This window comes from Scomber scombrus, chromosome 10 (genome assembly GCF_963691925.1).
Source record: "Scomber scombrus chromosome 10, fScoSco1.1, whole genome shotgun sequence".
Lineage (NCBI taxonomy): Eukaryota > Metazoa > Chordata > Actinopteri > Scombriformes > Scombridae > Scomber > Scomber scombrus.
Window position 1 is genome coordinate 130001 of NC_084979.1, and position 13781 is coordinate 143781.

Consider the following 13781-nt stretch of genomic DNA (forward strand, 5'->3'; position numbering starts at 1 on the left):
TGTGTTAAGTTTTGTTTTGGTGTACAATAAAATCTAAGCAAGTCTTTTCTTTATTTTTGTTTTAAAGGCTGGAGCGTCTGAGGTGCGACAGTCTGTCATCCCGTCCAACTCGGTGTGCTTCAGCAGTGCCATGTTGGATGCCATGGAGAAGGTTTCGCCTTCTTCTGACTCTGACGGGCCTAGTTTTGCTACGACCCGGGAAATGCTGGGTCTGTACCTGTCTCCTAGAAACCCTACTCGCCGATTCTTCCTCTTTTCCTTCCTCAGATTCCGGTCCAAGACAGCAGCTGTAAGACAGTGGGCAGCGCAAGGACTACACAGAGCTGCATATAAAGACCTGTTTTAACTGTGCCATCGGATTTTAAGTACCTTTTCATTGACTTTTAACTGCTAAGCATTTTTGGAAACCTTGGGTTAAACCATCTTTGAAGAAACTTTTTATAGTAGGCTCATTAATCCTAGGTGGCGTTGTCGGCCCTTTTTAGTAATTTTACCCTAATTTCTTAATTGTTAGTGTTCTCTATTTATTTAAAATTGTTTTAGGCCTTTGCTCTTACCTAGCAGGCCTGGGCTTTTACACTATTCCAACAGGCACCATCACAACATTAATTGCTTTTAAGGTAATTTGAGACTTCATGTACCTCTCTCCACAGGAGATTAAGTGGTGTTCCAGCCTTGGAAAGGGTACTTCTAGCCCACAGCGTTGACACTGCTCCTTGACAGCCTTAAATGAGAACGGCAGAGAAGTGAATCAATCCAGAAACAGAGAATATATATATATATATATATATATATATATATATATATATATTTTTTTTTTTTTTTTACACACACACACACACACACACACATTAACAACTGGTTCATCCATGAGGTCGACTGACTATCTATTTTCTCTCTCTCTCTCTCTCTCTCACACACACACACACACACACACACACACACACACACACACACACACACACACATAGGATGCCTTCACTTGTTTGTTATAGGAGGAGTTCTTTAGGGGATGACTTCACTTGCATCCTTTTTCCTTGGTAAATTCACAGTTCATGTAATGCAAAAGACACAGATGATCCTCTCATTCTCTTTCTATCTGTCACACACATACAGGATGATGTCTTCATTTTTAAGGATTTGTCCAAGGAGTTCAAAGGCCTTCTTTATTCAGCACTGCTTTGTCTGGAAAACAGTGATAATCAGATCAATTAACCATGTCTATTATTTCTTATTCTCTCTGCCTCATACAAGTGTCATCATCTCTCTTAAGTTTTCAGTTTCTACACTGCTATTTTTATCTTGAAGATTGACCAATAATTAAATCTCTCTCTCTCTCTCTCTCTCTCTCTCTCTCTCTCGCAGAATTCAAGAGTTCAAGAGTTCAAAGTACATTCAGGAGTTCAGCTACATTCATCCTTTTTGACTGGGTGAGTTCACAATTTATTGATTACTACTCTTGGAAGAGTTAGCATCTGATCCATCAACACATAGGCACACCCAATAGGACGAATGCTGCTTTAACATTCATTACTGTGATGGAGTGGTGGAAATATTTAATGTGTCCACTCTCACTGATTCCTGTTAACTCATTGCATGGCTTAAGGTACGTGATTTTAAAGAGTTGCACAGTTGATATACACATTCAAGAGACCGAAAAGGTGTGCGTTATCGAATGTGGTGGGCCGGTCTGGTCCAAAATACCAGGGCCGATTTTTTGTCCCAGTCCGCCCCTGTTCACATCTACTGGAATTAGAGAAATTGTCTGTAATTTTTACAATCCCCAGGGTCTTTCCCCTTTTTAAGGATCAGGGTAATCAGTGCCTGCCTCAAAGTTGGGGGTAAAATCCCCTTATCCAGTGACTCGCCATAAAGGTCTAGCAGAATTGGAGCTAAATCTGCTGCAAAGCTTTGAAAAAACTCTGCAGTGAAGCCATTAGGGCCTGGCGCTTTCCCTGCAGGGAGTGTATTTATTACTTCTATGAGTTCTTCCACTGGGATATCTACGTCTAGAAGTTCTTTTTGTCCCTTTGGCAATTTGGGGAGCTCTAAAGGCTCCAGGAAGGCAAGCATTTCTTCCTCTGTAGAAGTAGATGTTGAGCTGTAAAGTCCAATATAGAATTCTCTGTAGGCCTTATTAATCTCAACAGTTGTTACTGTATCTCCAGTTGATGTTCTAATCGCTGGGATGGTGAAAGCTTCTTCTCACTCCTTGATATACCTGGCAAGCAGCTTCCCTGACTCAAAATAAGTTTGTCTGGACTTAAATAAAAGAAATTCATGTTTTTTTTTTAGATAAGATGGTATTGAACTGGTATTTTAATTGTGTTAATTATTTAAGAAGGTTCTTTGACATGTGGCTTTTCAGTTTTAATTCTAATTTTTTATTTTTTATTTTCCAACTGTAAAATTTCTGTTGCTTTTGTCTTTTTGATAAATTAGGTAAATGAAATAATATGACCCTCCCAGGCCACACCCACACATGTCCCTGAGGACCAATTATTAGCTACATATAAATCCAACTCTGCCTTCAACCATAACGGTATTCTCAGGGTCTTGTAAAATGGAGGAATTAAGCTGCCACCTGCAAGAACGCAGTCTTTCACTATGGGGCAGCAGTTCTAAACATACGTTGGCATGATCAGAGATTATTATATTTCCTATTGAACAGTTTAGCAGTTTAACCTCCAAATGTCCACCAAACCTATAGCTTTACACACTCGCTGCAGAGTAAAGACAGCGCTGGGAGGCTTGCACATCGTACCCCCACTATGGTCTAAAACCGGATCCATCAATAAATTGAAGTCTCCCCCTAAGAGAATGTTATGATTGCCCAAAGCTTGAATTTTTCCCTCAAAATCTACAAAAAATGATGGATTATCTCCATTGGGTACATATTGGCCAGAATGACCAACTGTCCCTGTATTTCAGCCAATACAATTATGATCCTTCCTAAATCATCTTTTATTTGTTTGATACTACTTATTTGAACTGTACATTCTTATTGATTAGTATCGCAAGTCCCTTACTATTGCTAACCCCCTTGCTATAGAATATACTGTATGTCCAACCCAACCACTACAAAGTTTCATGGACTATGCTGGAGATAGGTGTGCTTCTTGTAGGAATATCATGTCATATTTATTTACTTGTTTCTTCTTAATAGGATTTCCCAACCCTTTGACATTCCATGTAGAGAGATGCAAAGAACCAATTTTAGATGACGGGTGGGATTATCAGAACTTTCATGCTAGCAGGAGCGTTAGCTTGCCAGTCTTTCTCGGCTGTTTCAAGGAATTCCACACACCTCTCCATTTCGCCAATTTGCGTGATTAAAGTGGAGACTTTGGCTTCAATTGACGTGGTGGTACGACAAATTTCTGCTAATCCCTCCATTTCGCTAGATATCTTTGTCAGTGCAGCGTAGATGTTGCTAATAGCTTGGCTTATGTCCTGGGTTTGTTGCTCAGCGGAGGCTCCAGCCTTAGCATTAGCGTAAATATCTGGCTAGAAAGTTAAAAAGTTAAAGGATAGGAACAGCAGAGTCCTGCAGAGCACAATTTCAAGCAGCCATCTCACGCACTGCGTTACGTGAACCCACGCTCTCTGATCGTTTTGATACAGTTTACATATGTCAATACTGTGTACACGTCTGCATCCGATATGCATATGGAACCAGAAGAACGCTATATTAGCTTGTGTGTTTTATTTGCATTAAAATAAGTCAAAACTCATCTGGACCCAACGCTTCTCAGTATCGGCCGGCAGCGCGTCATACAAATAGACAGGACCCTTTCTCTACAACTCAAGCGCCTGTAGAAGGACTTGGAAGTCGCTACAACATTTATCAGTCAAAAGTACTGCTTGGGATGTATGTGGCTAATCTTAAAATCCAGCAGGGTATTCACATATTCAAATTTTTTTTCTGCTAAGCTACTGGCAATGGCCATATGGTGGATAGAGCTGGTCAAACCCTCTAGAAGAATCATTTGTTTGGATTTTTGCAAAAGGGGCTACCTCATTGACTTTGATAGATGGGACATCAAAGGCATCCCTGACCTGTTCCCAAAGATTTTGTGCTTCTTGTTTAGGATCAAGAAAATGTAAATTAAATAAATGAAATGTATATTTATGACAAAATGTTAAGGGAAACTATTGAAGCTTCTGAAGGTCCAGTTTGGAAAATGTGAATGTTTTAGAATTTTTAAAGAAAGATTAAAGCCTAAGTGGCAAAAAGAGTGGACAGAAGAATAAAAAGGTAGGCAGTTTTTCTCCCTTCAGTCCTCTGTTAAAAGTAAGAGATGTCATGAATGGGAAGTGGAGCAAGTGGACCCAAAAGAAGAGAACGCAACAGGGCTGAGCAAAGCTTTTTTAATAAAGGCTTGTGTGTAAAAATAAAACCTGTTACTCTGAAAATAATTACACTGTTAAGGTGGTTTGTTATTTTATTATTTATTTTATATTCCAAAAGAGGTTGTAGTTTATTGCAGATTACTTTTATTTGTTTAAAACAAGTTGCAGTTTGTATTAATTGCAATGTGTGAAATAATGGAGTTTGAAAACAAAATATTTGTTTGTGTACATGGGGGAGGGCGCGAACATTTTCTCATCAACCAAAGGGGGGCCCAGCAGAGAAAGTTTGGGAACCACTGACCTAATTACTACTAAAAAAGATATACCTCTGTTCATTCATTACAAATGAGTTGAGGTCCTGCTTATACAGTCATTATAGGGAATGAAAGGGTGGACAAATTAGCCAAACAAGCTGTTATAAAAGAAAACATTCATACAAATATTAATTTCTCAAAATCAGAAAGAAAAGGGAGTTTTTGACAGACGTAATAGGCCTCATATCTAATAACGGCGTTATCCATGTCTGGATATTTTTTGTCTCCCTCAAAACTCTCCTGCAACGTCTTTTGCCGGACAGCTGGTGGTGCAGCAGACTGGGCATCATCTTTTTGTTTTTCAGGGTGCAACCGCCAATCAAATTGCAAAGAAGAAGAAGAAGAAGAAGAAGATCTGTCATTACCCAATGTGAGTTGGCGAACCGGACTGCGCATGTGCGACTCACATTGGGCAGGCACTCGCATCGAATAATGACGGTCCCTACCCGATGTGAGTCGCACATGTACAATAGGGTCAGCCATCTTGGACAGTTACGTACAGCAACTCCACTTCGACAAACTACTGTTACTGTAGGTTGGATGGATGTATTTCATACATGTTTCAGCTGTTGGATGCGAGTCTGCATAAAGTATAAAAGCAATAGAAGTTCAACAGAAGTTTTTTTTCCGTCCGTATGTACAACTAGAGAATTAATAACACACTATCTGAGAGCCGTTTTTTGCACATGCACGATGTCGCTACATGATCTGAGTCAGACAAGGGGCCAATGTGAGTTGTGCATGAACAATGTTATTTCCTTTTTTCCCCATTTTTTTTCAAATATAAACTTTATTTTTGATCTGAGTCAGTGGCTGATGTGACTGGATTTTTTCTTTTTTACTCAGACCCTACATATTTTTGTAAAAGCCCTTAATGCCCTTTATGGTATTGATGTGAAAAATGCACAGAGTGTGTGTGTGTGTAGCAGTAGTGATGTCTGTGTCCCTGAGGGAAATGTGCGAGATGGTGAAGTTGTCCTATGAGGAGGTGAAAAATTTAAGGCCAGTGATAGACAGTGACAGCACAGAAGGAGAGAGTGACAGAGAGGAACAACCAATGAGCAGCTCAGAGAGAGAGGATGAGACGGCACAGGACAGCAAAGATGAGGATTATGATGTGGACGCAGGTAAATTAGTATTGTTATTGTATGACCTGAGTTATGTTGAAATGTATTACAGTTTATGATTGGTATTGTTTGGAGTGGATAAATTAGCACATTTCACAATGGATCACACACACACACACTTGCATGTTTTTTATTGTTGTATTTAGAGAACAGTGACAGCACAGATGGAGAGAGCGACGGAGAGGAACAACTAGAACCAGGGAGAGATGATGTAGTGTAAAATTTTGGTGATAATTACTAACAATGAACAATGTTGTATCTGCTAAAAGGGTACTTGATTGTTGACTATTATTTGCTGAAGATGTTCAAATTTGAAGGCATTATGTTAAACGAAGAAGATGTGTGTGATTCTACATTTACTGAGTGAATAAGTACTTTATGATCGAATAAGCATAAAAATCACAATATATGTGATTATATATACTATACTTTTATATTATTATTATTATTATTATTATTATTATTACTATAGAAAAGAATGCAGTAATAAGAGTAATTGGGTAATATTGAACTTAAACAAATCTGTGATAAACATTGCCCACACAGCTAACACCAGCTGTGGGGAATAGGGGGCAGCACCCAGTAAGTGGAAAAATACAGAACCTAAGGCCTAGAATGATGTAATCCAGAATCCTCCTAGAGCGTGTTTCGACTTGAGCTAATTCTACTTGCTAAATCATACGCTATGTGTTAGCTCAGTCTGTGTGTTCGTTAAATGAAAGGATAGGAGAAGATGAGCGGTCTCACAGGCTATTTTATTTAGCAGTAAATGAATAAAACATACAGAGCTCTGGGTCGAGATCTTCCTGTCCCTGATGAACAACAGTGTGTGTCAGTTCATGAAGTCTCACTCCTATCCTTTCCCTGACCCATTTTATACAAAAATACAGAATCTTGATGCAATGTGTGAGGTCTTGTCGTCTCCTGATTGGCTGTTGATCTGACTCCATCCTCCATCTTCTCACAGTCCAGGATATGTGACCTTCCTGTGACCTCCTTAAACAGGCGCAATAGTGACTTCCATGTGACCCCCTTCTTCTGAAACTACACAATGCTGTGGGGGGGTTTTACGGGTTAGTTCTGCATCGTTTAACACAGGATGGTCAGGGCTCTGACTGAATGTTTGACCCCGCTCTCCTGTTAATAATAAACCTTTAACCTATACAAGTGGGACGTGTCAACATCAAGAATCTACCTATTTAATTACACTTCAGGGTAAACTGTCTTCATGCATTCTTATTACACAACAAGCTTACTGCTTTCAAATTGTTACACATAGGACCACATATTTATATGAAACAAACAAAGTAATTAATCCCCTTATCTGATATTTTAGCAGTGGCCAATTCATAGCATATATCTACAATTGAAACACCTGCTAGCATAGAAACGGATGGAGTAGCCATAAAAGGTGGTTGAAGGCGTCTTTAGGACAGGTGCCAAGAACGTGAGTTCATTTTGGGGTGAAAGAGGGTGCGAAGAACGTGAGTTCATGTTGGGGTGAAAGAAGCGGATTGGTTGAAACTCACTTCACAGAGGGAGGGGGTTGAAACTTTTCTGCAAGGGTCAGCAATATAGACAGTATAAAAGAGACCCCAGGTTTTAGCTCTTTGTGTCATTTATACATAGATTCTGTCTGTGTATTTTGGCTCCGGGTTTTGCTGTCGACAATAAAACTCTAACTGCATTCAGCTGGACGACTCCTGGTGACTTTTTGATTGAATCTTTTTGGAACTTCAACAATGAAATACTTTAGACTCAACATTTTGGCACCTCCAGAAAGGGACCGTTGTGGCCTGCAGGTTGTTGTCAACGGGAGGACAGCTTTCTATCTGCGATCCAGCGATTGTTGGCCACTAAATTAAAATAAGGTAAGCAGAGTCTTTTTATCTGCAAATTTGAATCGCTGAATGAGCAAGGATGAAAGAAAATCCTCCCAAAAGATAAGACCTAATAACGGCGCACGGCTTCCGAACCAATTGGACACAACATTTATGTTGAAAAAGTAAAATTAATTACTAAAAGAAAACAGTCACAGAAAAAGAAAGTTACGTAAAGCTGGATGCAACTGTCCATGTTGTACGTCTTGTCAGTCTTTGTGTTAAATGTTACAACTAATGTCAGAACTGGAGCGGATAAGTGTTAATGACCTTGTGTTTGAATGCAAACCTTCGGCTAAGTAGCAAGTACAAAATAATTAAAAACAGTTTATCACCACTGACAAGCAGACATAATAAATAAGACTGCACGATATGGCGGAAGAGCGAAAAGAAGATAATCATATAGAGAAGGCAAAAGAGAAAAAGAAAGAGTATTTTTGCTGGTAGAAATATGAAGGTAGAAGATAGTGAAGATAATAGCTGTAGAAGTAGCAACGGGAACGATATTGTAACCAGTTTTAGGGATTGAACCATTCTTTTGAGTAACGATATTTGAAGTATTTTGATTTAAGTGTACACGGTGTGAAGGGTGATAATTCTGCCCTGGAAGAAGGAGAGCGGAGGGGTGTGTGTGTGCTGATAAAGCCGTGTTTGGACGGAGTGTGTCATCCGTCGGGGTAAGCTAACATGCTCGGTTGCGAAGTTGGATGATTCAGTTTGTTAAACCCAGAATCAACTAAAGTACTGCATGCCCAAAGAGCGGTGTAGTTAACCATACACACAAACATCGGAGAAAACATTGCTGTCGTTCTCCCTCTCACAGCATACCTCCATAAATTTCTCTGCTCCCTTCCCGTGTACATACACCCACTCACACACACATACACATATAGAGACACTATCGGGACCCCGCCCACTCACACACACATACACATATAGAGACACTATCGGAGACCCCGCCAACTCACACACACACACATACACATATAGAGACACTATCGGGGACCCCGAACACACAAATACACACATACAGGCCGTGTTGGAACTAGTTGAAGCGCACACATAAAAAACACACAGAAACCCTGCTTGAACGTTCAAGCACATACACATACACACACTTTTACATTGTGCAGGCTTTTGAGAGACGCACACATATATACCTTGACCTAAGACACACTTAGGTCGGAGAAGACACATATATACCTTGGCCTAAGACACACTTAGGTCGGAGAAGACACAAACACGCACACACATACACACACACACACACACACACACAGACGTGGATAACGCATACACATCCACACACACACACACACACACACACACACATAGACTTAGAACACATACACACGTGCACATAACACACATACACACACACACACACACACAAAAAAAAAAACCCTGCTCATAAAAATCTTAATTTTAACAGACCAAGTGAACAAAAACATCTGCATTGATAAAAATATAGACAACAATACTTATGGAAAAAAGATATAGTTGTGACGATGAGGTTGTAACAGATGATAGTCATAGCATAGAATAAGGCAACAACACTAAGGGAGTAAGAACAAATTTTTGGCTTGAACGCACATATCTTAATGAGGAAGGAGCAGAACAATGGCAGACTGAACAAGAAATCAGTCAAAAGCTGTGGCATCTGACCAAAATTGTCAATTTATCACAAATTGAGAGAGAATTCCCTGCAGTATCGTGGACCGAAGTACTACGTAGAATTTGGACTCCCCAAATATTAGCAACAATATTAGAACAACTGTGTAATAATCCCCTGTCTAAAGCCACTATCCCATTGAGTCCTCTTCTAGGGATTCCAGAGGGATTGACCCTAGCAGGAACAAGCAGAGGGGCAGTAGATCCCCGGTTGGACATCACTGTCATTCCAAGGAAAGTAGAGTGGGAAACAGGTACATTTGGCAGTATTACTAAAACAATTGCAGAAGACGGCACTGAGGAGGTAAAGTATAACCCCACACGAGAAAAGAGACTCAACCCAGGAGTCACTGCAGGTAAAATAGTTGTGTGGATCAGAACAAAAGAGGTAGGAAAGTCGTAAAATTTTAGACAAGACGACCGAACAAGACAAGGATACATGGGGGCTAAAATGATAAAAGGGGAGGGGGTGTTGACTACATTGGCAGTGGTGGTGAGGACGCAGCCAGATCATGAAAAGCAGATTAGACTCTGTATGAAAAAATGGCATAAACACACACCAGGAAGTTTACAGTGGCCTATGGGTGGAACTTTTGAAGCGGCCTGTAGTAATGGCATAACAGCAAACAAACACCTGAATGGTAAACTGACACAGCTGCAACTACAAGAACTAAATACAAAGCAAGTACAAACTGTTGCAACAATGGCACCACAAAGTCCAACAGGACCCTCATCACAGCCTCAGAGGCAGACCCCACAAACATCTGAGCAAACGATGCCACCGGCTATGTGGTCACCAGTCCATGTACATATGAACCAGCCTAGACCCAATGTGGAAGCTCACTATAAGGGACAAACAAGGCAAAGAGGAGGTCCAGTTCAAAGAGGTGGTTCATACCACGGAGGGCAAAGATACGCCCAGAATCAAAATGAACACACTCAGCTCCAAAGTCAACAAAAGCAAAAAAGATATGCTTTTGTTGACTTTGGTTGGAGGTGTAACGAAAAGGGACACCGTCAAAGAAATTGCTGCACCAATCGATGGTTGGGCCCAGCACAGGAGTGGCATTAGGGGTGCCCTGAGAAGCCGGAGGGGGAGTATATGACACCTGTGGTCTCAATGCAACCACAAGATGAGCCAACAATATCAGTGAGGATACAAGATCAAGAATATTCATTCATGATAGAGACAGGGGCAACTTATTCATGCATCGGAAATGCTGGCTCCAAACTCCCCCTGTCAGGGTCATCTGTCAAGACTGTAGGCTTCTCTGGGAAAACACAAATAATACCCCTAACTCAACCTGTACCAATATTCATCGCAGGAAAATCAATAAAAGCGCCCCTGCTATATTCAGACAATACCCCTATCAACCTGTTGGGACGAGACATTTTGTGCCCACTAAAAGCCAACATTTTATGCACACAAGAAGGACTGAAGGTGGACTTTCCAAGTGATCATACCTACAAGCTGATGCCAGTACGAGTAATGGAGAAAATCGACACCTTAACACAACCAGCTGTATACTGGATCCAATGGCCTCCAAAATCAGATCTGAAACAAAAAGCCTAAATTACAACAATGGTTCCAGGTCCCAGGCACAGCACCACATGTCACACTCATGATATCAGACGGATATGAGTCACGAGATCTTGGGCCTATGATGAAGTCATCACTACAGATACAACGATTGCAGCCCAAAAAGGATAAGAACGTTCACACCACCTCCAACGGACAATACTTAAGAATTTCACTAAACACATGTGATGAAGGGACAGCAGTCAGGGTATTGTTGAATAATAGATCACGGACTCACATAATGACTTCCATGGAACATGACGCTTTGCTTAAACAAGTACCACAGGAAGTATGGTCACAACATAAAACAGACGTAGGTTTGGTAAAATCAGCACAGCCTATCCGAATCAAGCTTAAAGCTGGAATAGTGCTACCATTTCAAAGACAGTATCCTCTAAATCAACATGCTATCGATGGCATCAAACCAACCATTGAGGGTCTGCTGAAAGCAGGAGTGCTCATTAAGACTCAAAGCCCCTGCAACACGCCCATCTTTCCACTTAAAAGGCCACACTCAAATGATTATCGATTGGTGCATGATCTGCGGGCTATCAACACCATTGTGGATGTTGGAGCACCCCTCGTCCCAGACACACACACATTACTTTCAAACATTCCCCCAACAGCTCAATGGTACACAGTAATTGATCTATGCTCTGCATTTTTTAGTCCACCACTGCACTCAGATTCACGATATTTGTTTGCATTTACCTACCAAAGCCAACAATATACGTACATTCGACTGCCACAAGGTTATATGGACAGCCTTTCTATTTTCAACAAAGTGCTAACCAATGACTTGCAGCATTTAAATGTGGCAAGTATAGTGATCTAGTATTTGCTAATATGTCGCCCCACAAAACAAAAACAATGTGAAAAAGACCCAATTGCATAATCAATTGCATTAGCACAGGGGGGACATAAAGACAGCAAAGAAAGATTACAGTTATACCAGACAAAGGTTCAATGTCTAGGGAGCTGAAGAGAAACAAAAACGAGCATAGCTTCCTCACAGATTGAAGCTATAATCAAAGCTCCCATACCGCAAACGGTTGGACAAATGTTGTCATTCCTGGGGATGGCAGGGTATGGTCACCCGTGGATTTGCGTCTATGTAATCAAAGCAGCCCCAACTAAAGGACTAATTAGAACTGCAGGTCCAACAAAATCCTCTACTGACTTATACTGGACAGCAGAGGCAGAAGGTGCTTTTCAAGCCCTAAGAACAGATATGCAGACAGCTCCAGTACTCCGGATCCTGACTATGCTAAACCATGTCAGTTGTGTATTGCAGTTAGAACTGGCTATGCATATGCGGTTGTCGTCTAAGAAAACTCCACTGGGTAAGCAGCCATTAGCTTACTACAGCACTAAATTGCACTATGGTAAAACAGGTCTGCCATCCTGTTATCAGGGACTGGCAGCAGCAGTTTATGTTTACCATTCTGTAAATGTTTCAACTACATGCTCTCCTCACCAGCCCCAGATTTGCACTTACGCAGGAATACTTTCTGCACCAAAATTAAGAATTCAGCGCTGCAACACTGTTAACCCAGCAACGCGAATGGTGACACCTGTAGAAGGCTCACCACATGATTGCCTCCAAGCCACTGATGTGTTTCTGAACCCTTGTGAAGATATGCATAATCAACCAATAACAGCAGATCTTACTAGGTTGGTTGACGGTTCCTGTTTTAGAGACGCGACAGGTGACCAAAGCTTTGACAGCCGCATACAAACTGGCGGCAGGTAAGCGTCTCAATGTATATACAGACTCACAGAATGCCTATACAGTCTGTCATGTACATGGTAACATCTGGAAACAAAGAGATTACTTAAGAGCTAATGGCATACCAGTAACTCATGGGGAGCCATTTAAGTGCTATTAGAAGCAACATTAGTCATTATTAAATGTGCAGCCCATCAAAAAGCAAATTCTTTCATAGCCAAAGGCAACAATTTGGCAGATGAAACCCCAAAACGAGCTGCACCTAGTACCTGTATGGGTCCATTATTAGTTGCTGAAGACTGTGAGCCCCTCACAACTTAAGCATCTTTAGAAACAGCCCAAGACAAAGAAAAATGTAAACAATTAATGTGGTTTGAAAGGATGGACCTCAGAAAGACACTTTGTCTTACTTATTTTGTTATTGAGGTTTGTTATTTGTTATGCGCATTGCTTCGACCATTGTGCAAGGGGGGAGGTGATAACATGATTTCAAAGTGTCTGATAAACACAATTTTTGGCACAGACAGTAGATAAAACATTGGCAGAATTCGATATGTGTGCACACCATAACATAAGAAAAGTATTTTCAGCGCTGCTCACACACATCCCACCATCTACTGGACCATTTCGCCATCTGACGATGGAATACGTAGATGTGACAGGGTGTGTTAAAAGGTAATCTTGGTAATGATTGATAAATTCACTAGCTACATTTTTTTGAAAAAGTTTTTACAAGGTTTGGTTTCCCAGATACCATCAGGTCAAACAATGGAAAAGCATTTGTTGCTGCTTGCGCTTATGTTCACGCGAACAAAAACTAACAGACTAACTAAATAATCACAATCAATAAAAATAATCACAGGGAGACCAATGCTGGTTTCCTATTTAAAGGGTCCCTATAATGGACCTCCGCTTGAACAGTGAACCAACGAAATTTTCTGCAAACATCTAAAAGAATATGCACAAGGTTATATTTCAACAGGTGAAAGATGCAACTATGAACAGGGACGCAGACATCCCAAACACACAGCAGAAGATCAAACCAGGGATCTGGGTCCACGTTAAGGTTTCCAAATGAAAGTGGGACGAACCCCGACAACAAGATCTTTAAAGTCTTTTTAGCAACTC